The sequence below is a fragment of the Sus scrofa genome, chromosome 14 (genome assembly GCF_000003025.6).
Source record: "Sus scrofa isolate TJ Tabasco breed Duroc chromosome 14, Sscrofa11.1, whole genome shotgun sequence".
NCBI classification, from domain to species: domain Eukaryota; kingdom Metazoa; phylum Chordata; class Mammalia; order Artiodactyla; family Suidae; genus Sus; species Sus scrofa.
This window is the reverse complement of record NC_010456.5, coordinates 65,063,694-65,091,592: the sequence shown is the minus strand read 5'-3', so window position 1 is coordinate 65,091,592 and position 27,899 is coordinate 65,063,694. Positions and strand designations below refer to the sequence as shown.

Sequence of the window (27,899 nt, the reverse complement as noted above, 5' to 3'; positions counted from 1 at the left end):
TATAGAGTAGGACCCTCTTATTTATACATCCTATATACCAGTTTCTCTCTGCTAATCCCAAATTCTCAATCCTTCCCTACCCTATCTCCTCCTCTTCCTTGGCAACCACAAGTCTATTCTCTGTATCTGTGAGTCTTTAACTGCTATGAGCCAAATGTTTTCATCTATGAAATAAGATAGAGTCATATATACTGTGATATGAAGATTGAATGAATTAGTTTACATAAAGTACTTAGAATAATTCCTAGGACATAGGAATTACCTTGGACCAATAAAATGTTTATTATTGTTGTGGTTAATATCAGACACTATTTTCCAGGTGTCAGATTCTTAATTTTCCTTAGAGAACAACCTGCTCTCTCAGTCCACCTTTTGGCCTTCATGTGTACTTGTGACTTAAGCTTAAGGTAATAGCTTAGTTAATTTTCCTTTCTCATGGTAATTTGTTAAGTTAGGACAAAAGCAAGTCATTCAAGATGAATCACAGTCTTTTCTGGGGCTTTTGAGATGCATGTTCCCTTATCTAGTAGAACTGAAACTATTGGCCTGGAATTCCTGGTAATCTTGCTATACTGTTCTTAGCTAGATAATGAAACCAGCATGGAACACGGGACAGAACAAAGTTGGCCAAAACCCAGACACTAATGATAACGTAAAAGTTTCTAGATCAAACAGGACAAAACCATTACTCCTGAACTTTCAGTTTTATGTGCCAACCAATTATAATTTCCATATCCTATTTTCTTTTATTTTTTATGATTTTTATTTTTTCCATTATAGTAAGTTTACAGTGTTCTCTCAATTTCTGCTGTACAGCAAAGTGACCCAGTCTTATATAGATAGTCTTTTTCTCTCACTTTGTCCTCTGTCGTGTTCTATTACAAGTGACTAGATATAGTTCCCTGTGCTACACAGCAGGATCTCTTTGCTTACCCACTCCAAATGCAATAGTTTGCGTCTATTAACCACAGACTCCCAGTCCATCCCACTCCCTCCCCCACCCTCTTGGCAACCACAAGTCTGTTCTCCAAGTTCATGAGTTTCTTTTCTGTGGAAAGGTTCATTTGTGCTGTATGTTAGATTCCAGATATATCATGTGGTATTTGTCTTTATCTGATGTGCTTCACTTAGTATGAGAGTTTCTAGCTCCATCCTTGTTGCTATGAATGGCATTATTTTGTTACTTTTTATGGCTCAGTAATATTATGTACATGTAGCACATTTTCTTAATCCATTCATCTGTCGATGGACATTTAGGTTGTTTCCACATCTTGGTTATTGTCAGTAGTGCTGCAATGAACATAGGCGTATATGTGTCTTTTGCAAGGAAAGTTTTGTCTGCATATATGCCCAAGAGTGGGATTGCTGGGTCATGGGGTAGTTTTATATTTAGTTTTCTGAGGTACCTCCATATTGTTTTCCATAGTGGTTGTACCAATTTACATTCCCACCAACAGTGTAGGAGGGTACCATTTTATCCACACTCTCTCCAGCATTTGTGATTTGTAGCCTTACTAATGATGGCTGTTCTGAGAGGTTTAAGGTGGTACCTCATAGTAGTTTTGATTTGTATTTCTCTAATAATCAGTGATGTTGAGCAACTTTTTCATGTGCTTGTTGGCCATCTGTATATTTTTGGAGAAATGTCTATTCAAGTCTTTCGCCTATTTTTCAATTGGGTTGTTGGCTTTTTTTGCTGTTGAGTTGTGTAAGTTGTTTGTATACTTTAGAGATTAAGCCCTGTCAGTTGCATCCTTTGAAACTATTTTCTCCCATTCTGTATGTTGTCTTTTTGGTTTCCTTTACTGTGCAAAAGCTTGTCAGTTTGATTAGGACCCATTGGTTTATTTTTGCTTTTATTTCTGTTGCTTTGGGATACTGGCTTAAGAAAAGTTTTATAAGGTTGATGTCAGAGAATGTTTTGCTATGTTCTCTTCTAGGATTTTTGACAGTGTCTTGTCTTAAGTTTAAGTCTTTAAGCCATTTTGAGTTTATTTTTGTGCATGGTGTGAGGGTGTGTTCCAGTTCCAATGATTTACATGCGGCTATCCAGTTTTCCCAGCACCACTTGCTGAAGAGATTGTCTTTTTCCCATTTTATATTCTTGCTTCCTTTGTCGAAGATTAATTGACCATAGGTGTCTGGGTTTATTTCTGAGTTCTCTATTCTGTTCCATTGGTCTATATGTCTGTTTTGGTACCATTACCACACTGTGTTGATGACTATGGCTTCGTAATATTGCCTGAATTTTGGGAGAGTTATACCTCCTGCTTGGTTTTGGTTCCTCAGAATTGCTTTGGCAATTCTGGGTCTTTTATGTTTCCACATAAATTTTTGGATTGTTCTAGTTCTGTGAAAAATGTCATAGGTGATTTGATAGGGATTGCATTGAATCTGTAGATTTCTTTGGGTAGTATGGCTGTTTTTACAATGTTAAATCTTCCAACCCAGGAGCATGGAATACTTTCCATTTTTTTGAAATCTCTTTAATTTCCTTGATTAATATTTTTTAGTTTTCAAGTCTTTCACCTTGTTAGTCGGGTTTATTCCTAGGTATTTAATTTTTTGGGGAGTGATTTTAAAAGATATTTTTGTTTTCCTTTTCTAATGTTTCATTTTTAGTATACAGAAAAGCCACTTATTTGTGAATGTTAATCTTGTATCCTGCTACTTCTCTGAAATCATTGATCAGTTTGAGCAGGTTTTGTGTGGAATTCTTAGGGTTTTCACTCTATGGTATCATGTCATCTGCATAGAGTCACAATTTTACCTCTTCTCTTCCAATTTGGATACCTTTTATTTCTTTTTTATGTCTGATGGCTGTGGCTAGTACTTACAATACTATGTTGAATAAAAGTGGTGGTAGTGGGTATCTTGTTCCAGATTTTAGCAGGAAGGCTTTCTGCTTTTCTCCATTGAGTATTATGGGTTTTTCATAAATGGCTTTTATTGTGTTAAGGTACATTCCTTCTATACACACTTTGGTAAGATTTTTCATCATGAAAGGATATTGGACTTTGTTAAATGATTTTTCTGCATCTATTGAGATGACCATGTGGTTTTTGACTTTTCTTTTGATAATGTGTATGATGTTGACTGATTTGTGTATGTTGAACCATCCTTGTGAACCTGGGATGAATCTCAATTGGTCATGGTATGTGATCTTTTTTATATATTGTTGGGTTCAGTTGGCTAAAATTTTGTTGAGAATTTTTCCATCTATATTCATCAAAGATACTGACCTATAATTTTCTTCTTTGGTGCTATCTTTGTCTGGTTTTGGTATTAGGGACATGGTGGCTTCATAGAATGTCTTTGGGAATATTCCTTCTTCTTTCACCTGTTGGAAAAGTTTAAGAAGGATGGGTATAAGTTCTTTGTATGTTTGGTAGAATTCGTTTGTGAAGCCATCTGGTCCTGGGCTTTTGTTTGTAGGGAATGTTTTATGACATATTCAATTTCATTTCATTTCTAGAGATAGGTCTGTTCAACTTAACTATTTCTTCTTGATTCAGTTTTGGCAGGCTGTAAGTCTCTTAAAAGTTTCCCATTTTTTAGGTTGTGAAATTTGTTGGCATATAATTGCTTATAGTATTCTCTTACAGTTTTTTGTATTTCTGCAGTATCTGTTGAGATGTCTTCTTTTTCATTTCTTATATTGTTGATTTGAGTTCTGAGATGTCTTCTTTCTCATTTCCTTTTTTTTTTTTTTTTTTGGTCTTTTTGCCATTTCTTGGGCTGCTCCCGTGGCATATGGAGATTCCCAGGCTAGGGGTCGAATCGGAGCTATAGCTGCTGGCCTACACCAGAGCCACAGCAACTAGGGATCCAAGCTGCGTCTGCAATCTATACCACAGCTCACGGCAATGCTGGATCGTTAACCCACTGAGCAAGGGCAGGGATCGAACCTGCAACCTCATGGTTCCTAGTCGGATCCATTAACCACTAAGCTACAATGGGAACTCCTCTTCTTTTTCATTTCTGATATTGTTGATTTGAGTTCTTTTCTCCTGTTCTTGGTGAGTCCAGGCAGAGGTTTGTCAATTTTGTTTACCTTTTCAAAGAACCAGCTCTTTGTTTTCTTTTTCTATTTTTTTGAATCTCTATTTTATTGATTTTCTCTCTGATCTTTATGATTCCCTTCCTTCTGCTGACTTTAGGTTTTATTTGTTCTTCTTTTTCTAATTCTTTTAGGTGGTAGAAGATTTTCTTCTTTTTTGAGGAAGGCTTGTATTGCTATGAACTTCCCTCTAAGCACTGCTTTTGCAGTAGATATTGAATGTTTATGTCTTCCTTATCATTTGTCTCAAGATATTTTTTAAATTCCCTTTTGATTTCCTCATTGACCCATTGTTTATTTTAGCAGCATGCGTTTTAGTCTCCATGTAGTCTCTCCCCCCAACACCCCCCATTTCTTTTCCTGTGGTTGATTTCTAGTCTCATGCCACTGTGGTCAGAGAAAATGCTTGAAATAATTTCTATACTCTGAAATGTGTTGACTTCAGGTATGTGCTCCAGTATGTGTTGAATCTTTGAGGGTGTTCCATGTGCACTTGAAGAGAATGTACATTCTGATTTTTTTTTTTTTTTTGCATGTAATGTCCTGAAAATATCAGTTAAGTCTAACTTTCTATTGTGTCATTTAGGATATCTGTTGCTTTACTGATACTTTGTCTAGAGGATCTATCCATTGATGTGAGTAGGGTGTTAAAATCTCCTATCTTTATTGTATTCCCATCAATTACTCCTATTATGTCTGTTAGTATTCATAGTACATATTTGGGTGCTCCTATATTAGAGGAATATATACCAACAATTGCAATATCCTTTTCTTATATCAATCCTTTCACATTAAATAGTGTCCTTCTTTATCTTTCTTTATGGCCCTTGTTTTAAAGTCTACTTTGTCTGATGTGAGTATTGAAACTCCCACTTTCCTGTCTTTTCCATTCACATGAAATGCTGTTTTCCATCCCCTCACTTTGAATTTATATATGTCCTTTGCCCTAAGTTGAGTCCCTTGGAGGCAGTATATTTTAGGCTCTTGTTTTTTAATCTAATTTGCCACTAGTGTCTTTTATTTGGAGCATTCAGTCCATTAACATTTAAGGTAATTATTGAGAAATAAATGTATTTATTGCCTTTTAAAACTCATGTTCCAGTCAGTTCTGTGTTTTCTCCTTTATTCCTTTCTTTTTTGGGGGGGGCGAGGATTGCAGGATTTCCTTTTATTTTATGCGTGTGTCCTCTTCTTTTTAGTTTTTGTGAATGTAGTATTTTGTTTTGATTTGTGGTTGCCATGTTTTTCAGGTATGTTAACCCCTTCCTACATCTGCTTGCTTTAGCCTGATAGTCATACAGGCTTAAACACTTTCTTAAAAAAAAATCTAGACTTTCTTACTTTCCTTCCCCGTATTTTATGATTTTGCTATCCTTTTTTACATTTTCATGTTTATTGTCTTCTGTTCCTTGGGTTTATCATTCCTTTTATAAATAGTTTGTGTTTTTTTTTTTTAACCTTTAAGATATGTATACTGCCTTATTTATGTGATTACTTTTCAATTATAATTTCCTCCATCCTATATCTTCTTAGCTCTTTGCTATTTAGAGGAGACTTCTCAGTATTTCTTTCAGAATGGTACTAGTATTGCTGTATTCTTTTAGATTTTTGTTTGTTGGGGAAATTTTTGTCTTTATATTTAAAATAATTATCTTGCTAAGTAAAGTCTTATAGGCTGCAAATATTTCCAGTCACAGTAGTTGGTTTCCCTAAACTCAAAGAAAAATAATTGAAGAAGCTCAGGAACCATTCGCAGTTAAAAGCACAGGATAATTCACCTGAAAGAGCAAGCAATGAAACAGACCTCTGCAGTCTAACAGAAACTGAGTTCAAAAAGGATATAGTGAAAATACTGAAGGAATTTATGGTGAATATAAAGGAATTAAGAGCAGATATAAACAATAATGCAGATTATTTCAGAAAGGAACTGAAGAATATAAGGAGGAGCCAAGAAAAATTAGAAAATTTATTTGCAGAGATGCAAACCAAGTTTAAGGCATTAAAGAGCAGAATGAATAATGCGGAGGAACTAATTAGTGACTTGGAAGATAGAATAATGGAAATCACCCAATCAGGACCACAGAGAGAAAACTTAGTGAAAAATCATGAAAGCAATATAAGAGATCTATGAAATAATATAAAGCAGGCCAATCTACACATAATAGGGATTCCATGAGGAGAAGAAAAAGAAAAGGGGATTGAAAATATATTTGAAGAAATTATGTTTGAAAACATTCCAAATCTACACAAAACAGATATGAAGATAAAGGAAACACAGAGGACCCCAAACAAGTGAACCCAAACAGGCCCACACCAAGACATATTATAATAAAAATAGCAAAAGTTAAAGAGAGGATACTAAAGTCACCAAGAGAAAATGTGTTAATTATAAGGGAACTCCCACAAAGCTATCAGCTGTTTTCTCCTCACAAACACTACAGGCCAGAAGAGAATGGCAAGATATATTCAAAGTTCTAAAAGGGAAAAATTTGCAGCCTAGAATACTCTACCCAGCAAGAATATCATTTAAAAAAGAAGAAGTAAAGATTTTCTCCAACATAAAGTAAAAGAGCAATACTAAACCCATCTTAAATACTGACAGGGCTTCTCTGATTAAAAAAAGAAGTAAGATGAAATAGGATGGAGGAAATCACAACTGAAAAACAATCACTTAAATAAGCCAGTATACAGATCTAAAAGGAAAAAACAAAAACAAAAAACTATTGTAAAAGTGATGATAAACACAATGAATGGCAAAAGGACAAATATGAATATGTTAAAAAAGGACTTCAAAATCATAGGATGTGGGGAGGGAAAGCAAGAAAATCCAGACTCTTTTTTTTTTAATAATGTGTTTGAGCCTATATGACTATCAGGCTAAAGCAAGCAGATGTAGGAAGGGGGTTAACATACTTGAAGACAGGGAAACCACAAATCAAAACCAAACATTACATTCACAAAAATTAAAAATGAAAGGACACGAGCATAAAATAAAAGGAAATTATCCAACCAAAAAAAGAAAGGAAAAAAAGAAAAACATAGAATCAACAGGAAAACAAGGTTTAAAGTGGCAATAAGTACATATTTATCAATAATTACCTTAAATGTCAATGGACTGAATGCTCCCATCGAAAGACAGAGTGGCAGATTGGATAAAAAGCAAGAGTTTACAATCTGCTATCTACAAGAGACTCAACTTAGGGCAAAGGACACATGTAAATTGAAAGTGAGGGGATGGGAGAAGATACTTCATGCCAATGGAAAAGACAGGAAAGCAGAAGTTACAATACTCTTATCAGACAAAATAGACTTTAAAATGAAGACCATAAAGGAAGACAAAGAAGGACACTATTTAATAAAAGGATCCATTCATGAAGAGGATATTACAATCATCAATACATATGCCCCTAATGTAGGAACACCCAGATACCTACAACAAATACTAACAAAGGTAAAAGGAGAAATCGATGGGAATGCAATGATGGTAGGAGACTTTAACACCCCACTCACATCAATAGACAGATCCTCTAGACAGAATATCAGTAAGGCAACAGAGATCCTAAATAACACGATAGAAAAGTTAGACTTTATTGACACTTTCAGGACATTACATCCAAAAAAATCAGAACATACTTTCTTTTCAAGTGCAAATGGAAAATTCTCAAGGATTCACCACATACTAGGGCACAAAACTAACCTCAACAAATTTGAGAGTATATAAATCATTTCGAGTATCTTCTCCGACCACAATGGCATGAAACTAGAAATCAGTCACAGGAAAAAAATGAGAAAAAACTGACTACATGGAGACTAAACAACATGCTACTAAAAACCAAGGGGTCAATGAGGAAATCAAAAGGGAATTTAAAAACTACCTCGAGACAAATGATAATGAAGACACAACCATTCAAAATCTATGAGATGCTGCAAAAGCAGTTTTATTTTCTTTTTAGTATGTGACTAAGTTAGCCAGAGTTGGTTTCCATTACTTGCAAATAGAGAAACCTTACAATTCAGTAACCAACTCAGTTACTTAGTGGTTGATGTAGGTTTCTGATTCTGAACTCTCTTTCCTCTCTTTCCTTTTCCCCTCCATCAAATGTAGTCATCTCATGCCACTTTGTCAGCATTTATTGAAGTTTCCCTTTGGGTAGAAGCCTATGATTATCTTTCCTAGGACTAGAGCATTTTGGAATCTACTTGAGGTGACCAGAGCATAGTTAGGAAAATGACAAGGTAAAGAAAGCTATAGATCAATTCAATTGGGGATAAATGGTGTCTTTTTGTACTTGGCAAAGAGCAAAATTGAATAGTACAAGTTTGTTTCTGAGAGTGTGTCATTATGCAAGGCCTGGCATATTTATTCTATAAAATCCAACGGGATTAAAGAAGGACCATCAGTTAGGCTAAGAAATTAAATATATGGTTAAAAATTTTAGCAAGTGATATGAGGGGCAAATATAGAGCACAGATATTAGAGCGAATAACCAGAATATTGTCTCATTCTTTTATGCTTAGGATATGAAAAAGGTCAGCAACCTTTTGAAAGTGGCATGTGAACTGCTTCATCTGTGACTGACTTCATTGTTCTATCATCATAACAGTATAGCTGATAAAGGATATAACAGTATAGCTGATATCATTATAGCTGATAATGAGCCCTTAAGCATTCTGAGTAAGTCCTTGCCACATAAAATTAACTTGACTCATTCCATGTGTATGGGTGAAACTCAAGGATCCTTAATTTCTCTGAAAGTTTTTGGGGTCGGAGGCCTAGGTTTCTCTTTCTGACTCTGATCATTTTCTTCCACTGATTTTTAAAAACATATTTGTCTGGGGTGGGGTTTTTTTTTGTTTTGTTTTTTTGTCACTGATCAGTCATCCCAACGCTAGATTTCACTTTGGTTTCTTATCCATCAAGGGACAAATGACAAAAAATGCAGTATGTAAGATATTTGTATAAGAGTTGGGTGTGGGTAAAGAATACATTATATAATGGGGAATGTTTTATATTTGCATTTTTGCATGGTAAATGTCTTTAATATGGACATACATCATCCAGGGTCCATTAAAGCCTCTCAGCTGTTCTTGGTGTCCATTATCCTCCCTGCTGCCATGGCCTCTAAACCTGTCTTGCCAGCTTTTGTCTCTCCCCTCCACCCTGAGCACTTCTTCTCCCGAACTATCTGCTAAAAAACGTTATTTTTAAAAATACTTAAAACCACCCATGAATGGTCTCTATTATTAATGTCAGGTAAATGAATTTGTCCCACTAAAATTTGGGGTTAGGAATTGTCAGCACATGTTGAGGCGAGGGAAATTCTTTGCTTCAACACATCAGCATGTGACAGAAGCAGCAGAAGACCTTTACCTTCCTGACTCCAAGGTGAGCTGGTCTGCATAGGAGGAAGAGGTCTAAGTAGAAGAAATAGAGGTTATTGAAAATGTGAAAAAAAATTAAGAAAAGCTTTGGAGTTTTTAGTTTGTTTTTCTTTTACAGTGGCACCTGCAGCATATGGAAGTTCCCAGGTTAGGGGTCAAGTCAGAGCTGCAGCTGCTAGCCTCCACCACAGCCACAGCAATGTAAGATCTGAGCCATATCTGCAACCTACACCACAGCCCACTGCAATGCCTGGCCCTTAACTCACTGAGCAAGGGCAGGGATTGAGCCTGCATTTTCATGGAGACAACATCAGGTCCTTAACCCCTGAGCCACAATGGAGCTCTCTTTGGAGTTTTTATAATGTCTGATTTGTGGGTTTGAACATACATGGAACTAATTAACTGGGAAAATCATTCCAAATCTAGGGACAAATGCCCAGAGATGTAAAGAAATTCCCCCTTCCTCCTTCTCCCCCAGCTTTGTCTTCATAGCAGAGCCGTTGCTTGTGAATTCCCTTTTTATGACCACACTGTCAAGGTGCATGGCTTCCTCTAAGGCAATGAGTTCTGATGTGATGACTGTTTGGTTATTTGTAAAGAAAGAGCTGAAAATTTTCTCCCACCAAATTTCTCTTATCTAATGTTAAATCGTGATATTTGTGTGGAAATGCCTATTCTGCTCATTCAAATTTATTCACAAAATGGCAATGATAGAGGAGAGTTTATCTGTAATAATTATGATAATGTTGGCAACAATGGGAAATATTTCTTGAACTTTTACTGTATGGCAGGCACTCGGGTTTATGTAGGCATTATCTCACTTAAGTCTCCCAGCAATTCTGCAAGAGGCTTTTATTACATATGTCCATTTGTATAGCTGAAGAGGAGGAAACAGATACAGGACAATTAAATGACACCTTCAAGGTCACATCAATCCTTGAGTGGTCAAACTGTTACTTGGGTAGTGAAAGCTAACATCGTAATGATTTTGTTCCTAGAAGCTTCCATGTTCCATGGAAGCATCATTCTAGATGCTTTCATGGTTAATTCTATTGCAATCTGGTACTTACATCATCAACTGGTGAGCCAAGCATTACCAAACCTTTCTTTGCTATTTTATAGTTCATGATTTCATTTTGAAGAAATAAAGGAGAAGGAAAAGAATTTGTCACACAAAGAAATAATTATAGAAATTTGAGAACAATTTTAAAAACAGTTTCCATAAGGATAAACAATACAACATGAAGAAATCTGAGGCACAGCTATGCTGACTTGCTCAAGGTCAAACAGATAGTTATATAAACACATTTTCCTCTGTCAAAGAAGTTCGGTGTTTTAAGTAACTAATTTATTTTAATGTTGGAAGATCTCTATAAATCTTCCTGCATTACTTAGATAAATAATTTGCTACTAAAATTGTTTTCCAGTAATTTTGTTTGGCTATTTTAATGTGTGTTTCTCATAATCTCTAATGCTGAAATTCTCATCAATTCAGCCCTCCAGATTTTATTAGGTTTTGCGTGCTTGGGAAATAACACCATCAAAGCAGAGTTATCGTCACATACGCAAGACAATTATATTGATATATCATGTGCTGTATTTTAATTTCAAAATTATTGCCTCATTGTTTTCTCTTAGAGCCCAGTTTTATTTCTTTCTTCTTATGGTTAAAGGTACAGCGACAAGTAATTCACCCTTTAAAAAAAAGGAAAGCTTTGCTTAAAAAAGTGTAGCTAGAAAAATCTCCCACAGAGCGAATTCCCACAGTGTTATGGAGGATGTAAATTTAGCCCTGTGTGAGTCAAACAATCAAGTCAGGAATTTTAATTTAATGGTTTGTTCCTTTGAATTGTTAGACAGTCACCTCCTTGTGCAAGTTGTGTTTGAATCAGAGAAAATTAAACTAAAAAGTGTTGAATTTGCCCCAATCAAGTTATTCTGGGAGGTCTGATTCATGAGCCTAGTGATAGGCTAGAAAGAATGAATCAATAAACGAAAGGAGAGGAGGCTTAAATTATTTCGTTTTAATAATGACTCTCTTATCTCAATATTTTAGAGTTTAAATATTTGGTTTTTGCAATGGTTATATCATTTTAGCAATTTAAATAGGCTTGGGGAATTAGCTTATTTTCATTTCAACTCAACCCAGAATCCCATGTTCTTGGTATATTGGTCAGAAACCTCAATGCCTCACAGATTAGAGGCTTTGTGAATCAGTTTCTGCCCAACTGGCTTGGTTGTGACAAATAATATGCTGGAGGAGAAAAAAATGTTGGATGAAAGAACAGATGAGAATAAGAACCAAGGTTTTTTTTGTTGTTTGTTTTTGTTTGTTTGTTTTTTTAATGATAGCTTAGGGAATAGTCCAATAGGCCAAATGGCTCTAGGCAATCATGGATCATGTTTGGAATTACAATTGTGAGATTTGGTTAAAGACAGAACTTTTCTTGGAAAGTAAACACATAAAAAAGCCCATCAAGAGGAAAGTGACTTGATTATAAGCCTTTTTTATGTGTTTACCCATAAAGAAAGAAATGTTAATAGAGTGAGCCCTTTGACAGTACAACAGGAATTCTTACCACTTAGAGGCTTTAAAGCTCTAACTTTTAAAAGTTAGACCTAATGGGGACCTTAGATCCACATGCACTGTCCAACTCCATTTCATAAACGCGGAGACTCAGGCTCAGACATACAGTGTGTGGTACTCAGGGTCACGCTGGCATGGGCAGAGTTAGCAAAGGTATTTCCTTTCTTTTCATGCGTATGGCTTCTGGTTGCCTCTCAGGAGCACTTACAACTCAAATAGTTGTCCTTGAGACACTTTCCTTGAATTTCTTTTCAGCGTTAGTTGATGGCTCATACCTCTGCTCTTCTGAATGATCCTAACTGTTACCACACATTATGGTGGCATAATTATTCCAACCACAAGCGCTGATAATATAGTAACCCAGGACTTTTTCACTACCACCATGGTTCTGAAAGCCTTATCCCTCCCTGCAGGCAGATCCAGCTCCTGTAATGTGGTAACTGAGCCCAGAAGTGTGCTTCCTCAAAGTGTGTGTTGGGGGGAATGGCTCTGATAAAGGTCAGCAGAGACAGATGGTTCTACATACCTCATTTCAGCACTTAAAAAAGGCATTTCTCATGTGTGGATGAAACATGTCGATGTAAATAGGCCATGCAGAACAAAATGACACTGAGAAAGCAAACATTTGGATAGAGATGGAATATTCAGTTTTTTGTACTGACTTTACCAAGAGCACCAGAAGCCAGGACACTTGTTCTACTGAAGAACTAAGTGTCTTTAAGCTCCTTGACTTCTCCAAATCTTAGTTTCTTCATCTGTAACCAAAGGGTTTGGATTGGGTTATTGCTGAAGTCCCTTTATGTTCTAGCAACCTCCTTTGAAACACAGACATCTCTGTTAGCATCTTTGAATTGTGAGAAGAATTAGTAAAATGGTATAGACTCATCATTTTTTTGGATCCTGATTGCAAAATTTCTCTCAGCTAAGATTAACCTCATTTATATGGTCCCCCATTGGGCTTTAATACCTAATAAAAATCTGAATGCTTTTCAGTTTAATGTATGTTAACCAATGACTTGTTCGGTGCATAGAATGATAATTTTAGGAAATATTTTCCTTTCCAGATCCTCAACAAGCACCAACTGAGTTCAGGGTACTCTTGACATTGAGAGTTCAAAGAACCATAGAGTTTGCTTGGGGTCCTCGGGGGTGGGGGGTTTACAATGCTTGTGAAGAGTGCAGAATTGTGACTGAGGGTACACTTAAGTAAGTGACAAATGAGTGATCTAGAGAATAGTTTGTAGCCTGTTTTTAACTACTTAATTTTCCTATATTGAGGATTTCTGATTTTTAAACTTTATCATTTTTTAAACAAATCTATTAAGAATTGACTCATGGAGCAGTGAATCATTCTCTTCTTGTTTTCTTTGAGATAATTCTCAGATTAAAAAAATTCTTGGCATTTGTGTCTAATGATGAAGGCTGTGGGAAAGAAATAATCCTGATGATTATGTCTAAAGAAATATGTGTTATATATAGCTTTTCTCTTTGCTATTCTAAGAATGCCAAACCACATACTAATTAAAATAGTGTGTAGAATGATTGGCCAAGATCATATGCAACCACTGAGTAACATTTCAGATTCTGTTACACTGCTAGTCACCTGTGTCATTTATTTGCCCCCTTATTTATTTATTTATTTTACTGACTAAATGATATCCAGTTTCACTTGGTGTGGCAATGTCATGGCTTTAAAAAATTACATTTATCAATTTCTTTTGTAGCAGAGGTAGCCAGCCATGTGACATCATCCTATCCAGTGAGATACAAAAATAAGTCAAAGGATGGGGCTCCCATAAATAAAGCACATTAAAGTTAAGGAAGAGACTGACCCAAATGGCACATGCTCTTTGCTTTCATCCTTCTGCTTTTCAGAGATGTGGACACAGTTCTGGATGTAGGACAGCCATGTTGAATTCACAAGTTAGTTCTGTGAATGATACATCCTAAGCATGTCAGTGTGGAGAGCAGGAGAGAGCCTCATCCCAAGTGACATTGTGAGATGTCATGCCAGCCATGGATTTCTTCTCTCTAGGAGTCTCATTCAATAAAGAAGATAAAACTCCTAGTTCATTTCAGCTCTTTCGGGGGAGGGGATTGCTCCTATCACTGTGGCTAAACACATCTTAAAGGATTTGAGTATTCACTACGTGCCAAGTGCTAAATCTTAGCGGGTACATAGAAGGACTTAGAAGGACTTCTAAGAGTTGCTAAGTCTCCTGAGGGACATTGTGTATATATGTGTGTGTGTGTGTGTATATATATATATATATATATATATATATATATATATATATAAAATCATTTATACATATTATCTAGTGACAGGTATGATTCTAAAGAACTCTGAATTATAGATGAAGAGCTTAATCTGGCACGATATCTAAGAAGGCTTCTTAGAAGAGGGTTCATTAAGCTTACTATTTTTCTTTGTAAGGTTGATATGAGACTACAGCAAATGGGAATTGGAAAGACACCTGGGGCAGAGGAACAACTTGGTTTATCCTACAGAGATTCTCTAGTTTGGTCTCACCAGCTTATTAAAGATAGAGAAAGCTGTATAGAATGTTTCTAAATTGCATTGCTTTTGCTCTGGTGCAGATCACAAAGTTGGTTTGAACTAGAAATTGAAATTAAAGTTGTAGTCTTCAGAGTTCCCATCATGGCTCAGCGGTAATGAACCCGACTAGAACCCATGAAGATGTGGGTTTGATCCCTGGCCTCCCTCAGTGGGTTAAGGATCCAGTGTTGCTTGTGAGCTATGGTGTAGGTCATAGACACACCTCAGATCCCACGTTGGTATGGCTGTGGCATAGGCCGGCAGCTGCAGCTCTGATTTGACCTGAGAATTTCCTTATGTCACAGCTGCAGCACTAAAAAGACCAAAAAAAAAAAAAAAAAAAAAAGTTGTAGTTTGCATGTGATTCCCATAGTGGCTTGCTTCTTGATTGACATCCTTACTGGGGATCTAACCTTACTTATTGTTTCATTGGTATATTGCAGTCTGCAGGGACAGTCACAGGTAAGCAATACTGAGAGAAGAGAACTAAACCCCATTTCTATTCTTGGTGATTTGGTTTGTTCCAAACCTTTGCTTTTAATCCCGTAGGAAGTCACACCTGAGCTTGATAGTTAAAATGAACTGGAGAGAAATTATGATAAACTGCATCATTTTTGAATTTCCTAGCCCTTCATCTCTCATATGCCCCCAAATGGTGATTGATTTCAAGGAATTTCAAGGAATTTCTAAAATAGAGGCAGGTGAGAGTAAGTTAATCAGTGTGGTTTATGGTTTGCATATTGATAGGTGGCATTCAGCTATGTACACTCATTTAGACATCAGCCACGTTCATTTAGACACCACACACAAACATATATTCAGATGCCCCCTTTCGGAATCTGTGTAAATGAGTGGTTAAATTCCGTGTTTGAGCTTCTGTTACCAGAATCTTCATTTTTACCTGAAATTCTTCTTTGGGGAACTTCTGCTTTCCATGGCCAATTTTCTGGTTTCTTTCTTGTATTCATCTTACTCTAAGACAACTGCTCTTACATGCAAATGATGGCATGAGTCTGGAACCAGAGTGTTAACTACATGGCAGGTACTGGACCCTCTTACTCCTTTCCCACACCTGTAGTATCCATGTTGCCCCTGGGATTCGGGGCACTTTCCCTCTCAAATTAGACTCCCTCAAAATCTTTTAAAACATAGTGCTCCAAGGGTGGCTACAAAAACATTTGAATTGAGACTCAAGATGAAAGTTACTTGCCAACCATTGAATAGGTGTGGAGCCTGGTACACTTGTCCTTGCATGTATCTGGGGAAAACTCAGTATTCAGAAAGTCTGAATTTCTCTTTCAAGGACCTGAGGATCATTTTCCCAACAAATGGCTTCACGCAATAATTTGTGTCTAGCTATTGTTTTATACCTGCCTGCTCATCCACACCCCATTGCAGTTTCCTTAGTACTAGAGTAAGTTGGTAATCTCATTTGACTTCCTTATCTCATAAATAGGAAGGTGTTTCCTTTAAAATTATGAGAAAAAAATTCCTACAAAATGCTACTTCATATGTAGCTACTTTAATAGTTGCCTATAGCTCCCATAACCAATGACCACACACACAGTGGGCTGAAACAATAAGAATGTATTTTCTTGTAGTTCTGGAGGTCCTAAATCCTAAAATCAAAGTAAGATTATGGCTGCATTCCTTCTAGAGGCACTGGGGGAGAATCCACATCCTTGTCTTTTCTGCTACCTGAGACCACCTGCATTCCTTGGCTGGTGGGCCCTTCTTCCACCTTCGAAGCCAGCAATAGAACATCTTCAAGTTTCTGATTCTCACTATCCTTTGGGATCAGATTGAGCCTACCTAGATAATTCAAGATAATCTTTCCTTCTCAAGTGTTCTTAAATTAATCACATCTGTAAAGTCCCGTTTGCCACATAAGGTAGCATATTCACAGGTGCCTCAGATTAGGATGTGATTATCTCTGGGGAGTCTTTATTCTACCTGTGACCCATAGCCAATTACGTCGTCACTTGATTGCTAATTCATCTTCCCTAGTTTACACACAGATACTCATTGTGCACAATGTTATCCTGGAACATAACAAGGAAAGCTGCATGGATTTTTTTTCTCTTTCTCTGGAGAAGAAAATAGAAATTCAGAACAATTAAATTAGTTGTCCAAAATGGAGAGCTGGGATTGAAACCCTGTACCTCTAACTTGAAGTCTGGGATTTTTGGTGGTATGCTGTAAAATCCTCAGATTTCATTCACAATCAGGCAGTGATTTTTCAGACTTACGTTCGCAGCAAAACCTTACATTAAATGAAATCATATCCATGTAACCGATATGTCCCAACTTCACCATCTAGGGGTTCACTGCAAGGTCATCGCTCTTTTAATATTCAAATTAGGTTACCCCAAGCTTCATCTTGGTCTCACAGAAAGAAATGTCATTCTTTCCTGCTTGGACCTGCCTTCCTATAACAAACCCAAGAATATTAGAAGTGTGTATTCAGCCCATGATATAACATGGAAAAGAAAATCCAAAATAGTCTAATGTGTTTACCAGGAGCCATGATCTCCACTGCTGTTGTGGCCACTGGTGTCACTGCTGGAGACGGGTGGGAGCAAATCTGTCTCTGAAAGCGCGGCAGAGACCTACATTCGCACAGTGACATCTTTGACTGGTGGTGGACTCTAGATGTGGGGAGTAAAAAGGAAACCTTTTGTGCACAGCATTAGACAGTTATGGTCACTCATGCACCTGCTCTTACGGCTTTACTAAGAAATTGCCCCTTAACAATAGATTTTAATGCCATTTTCCCAAAGCAGATCCTCCATCAGTGTCTGGGGAGCTGGGGGATGAAGGTTTTCCTATCTTAGCAACAGCTCATATCCTGAATCAGCTTCCTGTATAACATCAGCATCCTAGCCCATGCTATGAGAGAAAGTCCTCTCCTGGTCCTATTTGATGCCTCCACATAATCGATATTTCTTTAGAGGTGCTAGAATTAGATTAGGCTGCAAGGAACAAATAAATATAAACACCAAATAGTAATGGCATGAACAAGACACAAGTTTCTTTCTTTCCCACATTGTATCTTATTGCTCTACCATGTGGTTCTTACTTTCCCAAAGTCAGCTCATAGACCAAGGTGTTCACTAAACCTGGAAGCTGGAGTCCAGATTCAAATCCATATGCCAGCCGAGAAGGAAGGAATGGAAAAGGAGAGAAACAGTGTAACCCTCTTTTTAAGGTTATTTTCTTTACATCCAACTGTTTAGACCTTCGATGGCCAAATGGCCTCACCTATCTTCAAGGGAGCAATGGGAAATGTGACTTATATTCTAGGTGGTCACCTGTCCTGCTAAATTCCCAAGACAAAAGACAAAAGTGAATAAAAAAGCTAATAACCAGTAGTCCCCCTTCAAAGAGAAATTCCCTAACTTATTAGTGTCACCTAATTTTTTAAAACAGAGAGGAACAGATCCCTCTGTTAGAAGCAGAGGTGGATTTCTAGAGCCCTGCACACTCTGTTGTCAACACTTTTGCTGGGGTTCTTGAGAGGCAATGCTGAGAAATATGGGACTGCAAAGCTCAGTTTGAAAAGCCATATGAAAAAGGTGACAGCCCACAGCTCAAAGGTTACCTGCTCCCTGCTTTTGACAGACACGTGTACTTATTTTTCCTGATTAAAAACTTACAGAAAAATAAAAAGAACAATATGGCTATAATAGTACACCTATCACCCAGAATTACTCCATTGCATATGGTCCTAGTATTTTAAGGAAATAAAACACTTCAAATTTAGCTTGAATTCCCTTAAAATATCACAGTTGCATTCTCCTCCTCCTCCATTTCTGTGTCCAACTTCGTCTTCCCCAACCTGTACCATAATATTGGTATTTATCCTTGTAATTTATCTGAAAAAATTAACTGAAGTCCACAGTATTTTGATTTCCTTTGTTTTTACATAATGTAGTTTTTTTTTTGTCCCAGGACCCCATCCAGGCTATCACATTCCATTTAGTAGTTATGTCTCCTTAGGATCCTCTTGGTTGTGACATTTTCCTACTTTTCTGTTTTTAATGACCTTGACTGTTATAAGTATTGAGTGAGGTATTTTGTAGACTATCCCTCCATTGGAATTTGTCTGAAATTTCCTCATGATTAAACTGGGATTAGAGGTTCAGGTGAGGAAGACGGCTGAGGCACAGGGCCATTTTCTTTATATCTTATCAAGGGCACATGATATATACTTGATTTATCACTATTGAAATTGACCCTAATAACTTGGATGAGGAAGTGTTTGTCAGATGTCTCTATTGGAACTCTATTGGGAAAGTTACTCTTTTTATTTGCCTTTTCATACTGTACTTTTTAGAAGAAAGTCACTAAGGTACAGCTCACACTTAAGGAGTGGGAATTTTGGGGGAGTTCTTCTGCATGGGAGATTTGTCTCTTCCCCCACCCATTTATTTACTTATTCAATCATTGATTTATGTCAGTATGGACTGATGGTTATTTATTTTATACTTTGAGTTATAGTCCAATACTATTTATTTCCTCAAATTGTTCAAGCTTTGATCATTGGGAGCTCTTTCAGTTGGCTGCCATGTCCTTTTGACATACCTCCAGTCTCCAGTTGTCTTTTTAAAAATTCATTGATTCATTCAAGCATTTCTTTATTTCTTGGTACTACAAAATGCTCTATCTTCATCATGCACCAGTCCTAGAATAAGAAAAGAGCCCTGGCTCCTTTTATTGAAGAATGGTATTAAGAACCAAGATCTGGCACCAGGCATGCTTGAAAGCATGTGTAAATAGATACATAGTATATACAATATATATATAGTATATATATAATGTGTATATATGTATATATAGTGTGTATCTAATAGGTATAATTATGTATATTATATATATTATGTGTATATATGTATATTATATATACTATACATCTATTTACATATGCTTTCACGCATGCCTAGTGCCTATTTACATATGATTTCAAGCATGCCTATAATATATACATTATATACATAATGCATATATATACACATTATGTATGATACATGTATTAAATACATAATCTGTATTATGTATATATTGCATATGTATAACAGTATTACCCCCACATATGTATACATACATATGTATGCATTTATGTGTGTGTGTATATGTGTGTGTGTGTGTATACACACATGATTTTTACTAGGACTTAGTAATAAGCTAACAGGAGTAAAAATCTAACTGGGATTTTTAGCATTAATGGAATAGGTGGCAGAATTTTTAGGCTGTGGTCCTTGGCTAACTGTCCTCCTGTGTCACATTAGTAAGAGACTGTGAAAGCAGTCATTTATTCATATTAGAATTTAATTTTTACTTTTAGTTGAGTCACAAACTGCTTTTGAGATCCTGTTGAAAGATTCACGGACCCATTGGCCAGGAAAAAATTTGTGTAAATAAACACAAAGAGAATTTAGTCCAGGATTCCTGAGTTGAAGGACTTCTTGAAGTCTGACCTAGGGCATCAGTGACCCCTGGTCAGGGGGTCCCTGGTGCTAGAGGAAGGAACAGAAAGTCCACATGCCTTGCTGCTGGGTTTTCCAAGCCTCATTTCCATTGTGATGTCTTCTCTGGCCCAGGAAATGGTGTCATTTAACAAATAAATCAGAAGAGTCTGATCCAATAATACTTTCTTCATCAACTACTTAGCAAACATTTCTTTTAATGTAAAATCATGATGGAGTTGTTTGGGGTTTTTTTGGTTTCCAAACCAAGATTTAAAGAAAAGATTTGAGTTAATTTGCATAGAATTCTTTAAATCACATTTCTCTTCATTTTGAGTCACTTCCTCTTGGCATTAACGGTTCCTATTTAAAACCAGGAAGGAGGTTGTACTTAGCATAAAACTGACATAGATATAGGACTGAAAGAGTTAATTGAGTTAAATCTCAGTACATTTTTCTGAAACTGTGTTTAACACTGATTATTTCAAGGTGGTTTTTATAATCACTTCCAAATGTTTTAATGAGGCTGTTTTCATTTTTCATAAGACTTTAGAAAAAAATTTTTTTTTCCTTTCCATATTGATTTTCCAGCTCCTTTCCTTAATGCCACTGTTGGCAGGCCCAGTTATGCACTTTGACGATTTGTTCCGGAAGCTTTCATCCACCTCCCAGCCCCATCTCTCTTCCTGTCTCCTGGGTGCTCTTCCTCAAGGGAGCTCTTCTGCTCTCATCGCTCACAGTTTCTCACGCAGCCCGCATCCCAGGCCGTGTGCAGCTTTTACTTCAATCTGTCAGGCGCAGTCACAGCTACCTCCTGTTGTCATCTTATTCCTTTAAGATCTCCCTGGAATAGGATCTACAAGATGTGTGACTTTATCTAATCCATTGATGATAAGGGTGGGAAGGGGACTGAGTTTGTGTTTGCATTCCTTTGGTTTTAGGCTTCACCTTCTGGGTTTCTCCAGCCTGGCCAGGGGCCCCTTCCATACGGTATCAGGCAGCGATAGGCAGTGAGGCTGCCCAAGGAAGGCAGAGCTATGACACTCATCACATGCCACAGCTTTCAGACAGCTGTGTGCAAACACATTACCAGCCCAGGCTGATGTCAGGGATTAGAGTCTGCATGTGATGTCGCTTCGCCCAGAGATCCTTTTAGATCCTGGTCATCAGCCCTGAGATTTATGGTCCCAAAGAGGAAAACCAGTTCCCTAGACTATTGCAGTCACCTGGATGCTGACCCCTCTCCTTGCAAACATCAGGACACAGAATTCAGATCATTCATCAAATGTGTTCTTGTATCTTGAAGCAAAGAGTGTTGGGTATTATTGAGAAGGTGGTAATCATCAATGGGCCTTTTTTTTTTCTTCTTATCTTTGCCTTACTCATCAGTTTGAGCCAAGAAGCTGATCATTATACAACTTACAGATGTGATAAATTCATTGGAGTAATAAAAAAAGGTAAAAAAAATAAAAAATGTCAAACTTACTACTTAAAAAAAAAAAAAGAAGCCTATTCTCAATTTAGTCCAATGTCTTCATAAAGAGAGCTTTTTTCTTTTTTCGTGAACTGGATGACTCACACAAGCTCACTGAGGAATTCTGTACTTATATTTCACAGTTGAAGTGGTCAGGGTACAGCTGTTTTTCATGGAGAAAGAGGGTGTGTCTCAGGTTGACATCAAGATCTCTGCCGAGGTGAACAGAACTGAAAGCATTACTGTAGTGTCCCTATTGCTTGGGCAATCATGCTTGCTCTCCTGCCACTCCCCTAAGATGAAGAATTTTTGATGTATGAATGATGGTAAAGGAGCTCTAGCATTCAGTGGGGAGAAGGCTAATCAGTTAACTTGTTTGGGAAAACTCTTTAAATTTGGACTCTGGTACAATGTTAACATTAATTTGAAAACTAACCTACCAATTTTTCAATGTAGTAATTGGAAAATAATAATAAATATAGACAAATAGTAGGAATCCACATTTTTCTAGGGCCCTTTGCATGTAACAGTAAAGACTGTCCAGTCATTTAGATAAACACAGTTCCAAAATCCCAGATGTTTTCACTCCTTATATCTAAACACCTATTTGAAAATGTCCATTTGGGGGTTGATTATTTTCTGCTCTCAACCAGATGTTTGGTATCCTGTGGACAGGGCAGTGTATCTGGCTGTGAGGTTAAAAATTCTGTATGAAGCAAATTCATCAGCAACAGAAGTGAAAGACAAAGGCTCATCTGAAAAAAAAAAAAAATCATTGAAAAAAAATCAGTCTCAGAGTCTGTGTAACATGAACTGGGTTCCCAGGCAACAACACCCTTTCACAATTTCTTCGTGAATACCCACGGGAACAATTGATTTCACTCTAGTCTTAGTCGGCTTGAGCTATTCCAAACCCAAGGAAAAATGTTATTTGATTCTGGGGTCTTTTATTAATAAGATTAATTGCCATAAAATTGAATAATTGAGAGAGGATATCAAAAAGGAAGATAAAGTAGGGGGTTCTAATAAGAACCAGATCCCCGTCCTCAAAGAAATAAACATGAGCACAGATGCGGCATTAATACAAAGAAAAGGAAGAATGTGTAGCTGCCTCATGTAGTGGCAAGCTCCTTTCTAGGGTAACAGACTGGCTTCCAATTCTGTTCCCCCTATTATCTCCAACTCGGAAAAAACTCTGCTTTTGGAGGTGAAATTCGCCATGCTCTGTTCTGCCCCCAGGGAAAGCATTCAGTTCTGGAAGTTTTTATTTTGTGAAAACTAAATCTCTTTTGCTTTATCTAGGCAATGATGTATTTTAACAAACCCGGGACTGGCAGTCCCAGCAACCATCAGTCCACTCTCTACATTACTCCAGGAGGGGATGGGAAACACCAGATCAGTCCCACTGGTATCTACATCCTTCTTCATGTTTTATCCTTTCTGGCATGCCTTTCCTTCACTTGTTTCTCTGACCAATGGTAGGGTGAGCCTGAATTCCATTTGTTCCATTAAGTCTTTCTGAAGGATTCTGGGTCCTTTGATCTCCGTTTCCTTTAGTGCTGATTGACGTGGACTCATGATTTAGCCCCTGGTTATACACCATTTTCTATTTCTGTTTCTTCCTTGCCTGAGATGTGTTAGCCTTAGTCTCATTAGCCAGACTAAATGGCTGCTTGCGAGACCAAAGACCACATTGCCCAAGAAGGTCTCTTTCTAAGAGCAAGCATGATGCTGGCCAGGTGAGATTGTGCTATGTGCTACATGTTCACATGTGGGGCTGATGGGCTTGAGTAAGTAGGAGAAGATTTCCTTCTTAAGAGAGACAGAGACTCTGCCCCAAAGAATTATTTGAAAATATTTCCTAACTACAGTATTAATAGATTATAAGAAATGATGTTTTTTTCTTACAGTATGTTCATAGGAATTTTGTCACTAGCTAATGATTATCTGCTTACTGTGAATACATTTCAAGAATTCTTAACTCCAGTTTTTTTTTTTTTTTTTTTTTTTTTTAGACAAAATATTCCTGACATCATTGTTCCTAACAAATGCTGTGTTCTTCGTCATCTCCTGGGACACAAACTGAGTCAGGTTAGCACTTGACAGAATGTTTTTCCATGTGTTAGAAAATCAGTTATCCCGCATTTTTAAAATAACACAAAGTTTTTCATGATGCCATTTTCCCAATTGGAACAGCTCCCATATTGCACTCAAACTGTTTCTAAGAATGCTCTCACATTTCTAGGCTAAGGTGGGTGAGATGTCTTAGGGAGGTGCACCAACAAACATTTTTGGTTTTAATTAGAATCCATTTTTATATGTAGTAGAAAGTAAATGGCAGGGATATCAAACCTTGATTCATGGATCAAGGATATTACTCAGGATAGACTATGTAAATACTGTGAAGCTGAGTAAAGAAAACTAGTAAGGGTTTAAGTATTTACTTATTCTTTGTATGTTGGTGCATACAATGATATAGCAAAAATTGTAAATTTAGTAGAAGAGATCACTTAGAGGAAATACACCTTCAAACCAAGGCTAAACTGGAGTTCCTGGTGTGGCTGAGCAGAAATGAACCCAATGAATGAAACCGTGAATGAACCCAGTGAACCCATGAGGATGTGGGTTCAACCCCTGGCCTCTTTCAGTGGGTTAAGAATCTGGCATTGCTGTGAGCTGTGGTGTAGTTTGCAGATGTGGCTTCGATCTGGCATTGCTGTGGCTGGTGGCGTAGGCCAGCAGCTGCAGCTCCAATTTGACTCTTAGCCTGGGAACCTCCATATGCCACAGGTGCAGCCCTAAAAAGCCAAAAAACAAACAAACAAACAAACAAACAAAACAAAACAAAACAAAAAAACCCAAAAAACAAAAAACCTAAAATGAAACAAAACAAAAAACCAAATGTAGGCTTTCTGCAAAGAAGGAAGGGAAGAATTTATTAGCACTCATGTCAGTTAGAGAGCTAGGCCCCCTTGCCCTACCTGCATTTCTAACGAGGGCCTTCTGCATGAGGCACCCAGGCTGCTCACCACGAGTTGAACACAGCCTGAAGTCACTGATGACCCAGCTCTCCACCTGGCATGAATTAAAGGATTCTAAACTTTGGTGTCACCACACCTTGATGTGTCCTGTGAAGTACATCATAAACAATCTGCTAATGAGAAGGATTTACTGTATGAACATGGATAGGATTTACTGTGAGTTATAAACTAAGAGATCCTATGGCATCTCTCTAAATGCCATTACCTTTATTTGCATGTAGTATTTTTTCTATAGTAGGAGAGAAAAAATGGGGAATTAAAGAAGACAGCAGGAACTGAAATCACTTTTACCTCTGGGCCCAACCTTGGGTTTGCGTGGTACTTGAGGCCGTTGCTTATTCTGTATGGCCATCATTCTTTTTTTCTTTTTTCTTTTTGTTTAATGATATTTTTTTTCCATTATAGGTGGTTTACACTGTTCTGTCAATTTTCTACTGTACAGCAAGGTGACCCAGTTACACATACATGTATACATTCTATCTTCTCACATTACCATGCTCTATCATAAGTGACCAGACATAGCTTCCAGTTCTACGCAGCAGGATCTCATTGCTAATCCATTCCAAAAGCAGTAGTCTGCATCTATAAACCCCAAGCACCCCATCCATCCGACTCCCTCTCCCTCCCCCTTGGCAACCACAAGTCTGTTCTGCAAGTCCATGATTTTCTTTTCTGTGGAAAGTTTCCTTTGTGCCATCTATTAGATTCCAGATATAAGTGATATCATTTGGTATTTGTCTTTCTCTTTCTGACTTACTTCACTCAGTATGAGAGTCTCTAGTTCCATCCATGTTGCTGCAAATGGCATTATTTCATTATTTTTATGGCTGAGTAGTATTCCATTGTGTATATATACCACTTCTTCCTAATCCAATCATCTGTTGATGGACATTTGGGTTGTTTCCATGTCTTGGCTATTGTGAATAGTGCTTCAAGGAACATGGTGCATGTGTCTTTTTCAAGGAAAGTTTTGTCCGGCTATATGCCCAAGAGTGGGATTGCTGGGTCATATGGTAGTTCTGTGTATAGTTTCCTAAGGTACCTCCATACTGTTTTCCATAGTAGTTGTACCAGCTTACATTCCCACAAGCAGTGCAGGAGGATTCCCTTTTCTCCACACCCTCTCCAGCACTTGTTATTTGTGGACTTATTAGTGATGGCCATTCTGACTGGTGTGAGATGGTATCTCATGGTAGTTTTGACTTGCATTCCTCTAATAGTCAGGGATATTGAGCATTATTTCAAGTGCTTGATGGCCATCTGTATATCTTCCTTGGAGAAATGTCTATTCAGGTCTTTTGCCTATTTTTCCATTGGGTTGTTGGCTTTTTTGCTGTTGAGCTGTATAAGTTGCTTGCATATTTTAGAGATTAAGCCCTTGTCTGTTGCATCATTTGAAACTATTTTCTCCCATTCTGAAAGTTGTCTTTTCATTTTCTTTTTGGTTTTCTTTGCTGTGCAACATCATTCTTTTTTTCCATTGAAGTATAGTTGATTTACCATACTGTGTTTCAGATGTACAGCATAGTGATTTGCTGTGTGTGTGTGTTTTTCCAGGTTATATTCCACTTTAGGTTATTACAAGATATTAAGTGTAAGTCCCTTTGCTCTATAGTAAATCTTGTTGCTTATCTATTTTGTGTATAGTAGTTTGTATCTGTTAACTCAATAATCCTAACTTGTCCTCTCCCCTTCCCTTTGGTAACCATAAATTTGTTTTCTATGTCTGTGAGTCTGTTTCTGTGTTTTATGTAGATTCATTTGTATTATTTTTTTTAGACTTCACATATAAGTGATACCACACAGTGTTTGTCCTAATCTGACATTTCACTAAGAATATTATTCTCTAGATGCTTCCATGTTGCTGCAAATGGCAATATTTCATTCTTTTTATGGCTCAGTAATATTCCATTCTATATAAGTACCACATCTTCTTAGGCTAGTCATCTGTTAATGGGCATTCGGCTAGTTGACATGTCTTAGTTATTGTAAATAGTGCTGCTGTGAACATTGAGGTGCATATATCTTTTCAAATTAGAGTTTTCTCCAGATATATGTCCTGGCATGGGATTGCTGGATCAAATGGTAACTCTATTTTTTAGCATTTTTAGGAATCTCCATACTGTGTTCCATAGTGGCTGCATGAATTTACACTCTCACCAGCAGGGTAGGAGGGCTCCCTTTTTTTTTTATACCTCTCCAACATTTATTATTTGTAGACTTTTTGATGATGATCATTCTGACCAGTGTGAGGGAATACCTCATTGTAATTTTGATTTGCATTTCTCTAAAAATTAGCAATATTGAGAATCTTTTCATGTGCCCATTAGCCATCTGTATGTCTTCTTTGGAAAAGTCTCTATTCAGGTTTTCTGCCCATTTTTTGCTTTTTTTTTTTTTTTTTTTTGATCTTCAGTTTTATGAGCTGTTTATATTTTAGATATTAACCTCTTTTTGGTCACATCATTTACAAATATTTTCTCTCATTCCATGGGTTGTTGTTTCATTTTGTTGGTTATTTTGCTTTACAAATGCTTTTAAGTTTAAGTTCCATTTGTTTATTATCGCATTATTTCTTTTGCCCTGGGAGACTAATCTAAGAAACTATTGCTATATTTTATGTCAGAGAATGTTTTGCCTATGTTCTCTTGTAGGAGTTTTGCAGTTTCATGTCTAACATTTACGTCTTTAAACCATTTTATTTTTGTATACAGGGTAAGAAAATGTTGTAATTTAATTGTTTTACATGTAACTGCCCAAAACCATTGGTTGAAGAGATGATTTTTTTCCTCCATTGTGTATTCTTGCGTCTTCTGTTGAAGATTTTTTTTCTGTGTCTTTTTTTGTCTTTTTCCCTTTTCTAGGGCTGCTCCCATGGCATATGGAAGTTCCCAGGCTAGGGGTCTAATCGGAGCTAGGCCACAGCCACAGCAATGTGGGATCTGAGCCGCGTCTGTGACCTACATCACAGCTCACGGCAATGCTGGATCCTTAAGCCACTGAGCAAGGCCAGGGATCGAACCCGCAACATCATGGTTCCTAGTCAGATTCGTTAACCACTGAGCCATGACAGGAACTCCTCTGTTGAAGATTAATTGACAGTATACATGTGGGTTTATTCCTCTATTCTGTTTCATTAATCTGTGTCTGTTTTTGTGCCAGTATTATGCTGTTTTGTAGTATAGTCTGAAATCTAGAAGGGTTATATCTCCAGCTTTGTTTTTTTTCCTCAGGATTGCTTTGGCAATCCTGTATCTTTTGCTGTTCCACATAAATTTTAGAATTTACTTGTTCCTAGTTCTGTGAAAAATGTCATGGGTATTTTGATAG

General features: G+C 37.1%; 1 long non-coding RNA gene across 1 annotated transcript in view; it reads left to right on the top strand.

Moving 5' to 3' along the window:
* LOC110256660 overlaps nucleotides 1-27,899 on the top strand; it is a 132,966-nt gene that overhangs the window by 51,521 nt on the left and 53,546 nt on the right. The window contains exons 2-3 of the long non-coding RNA XR_002338516.1: nucleotides 22,831-22,936; nucleotides 23,544-23,619. This is a non-coding gene — a long non-coding RNA (uncharacterized LOC110256660). The remainder of the gene's footprint in view (nucleotides 1-22,830; nucleotides 22,937-23,543; nucleotides 23,620-27,899) is intronic.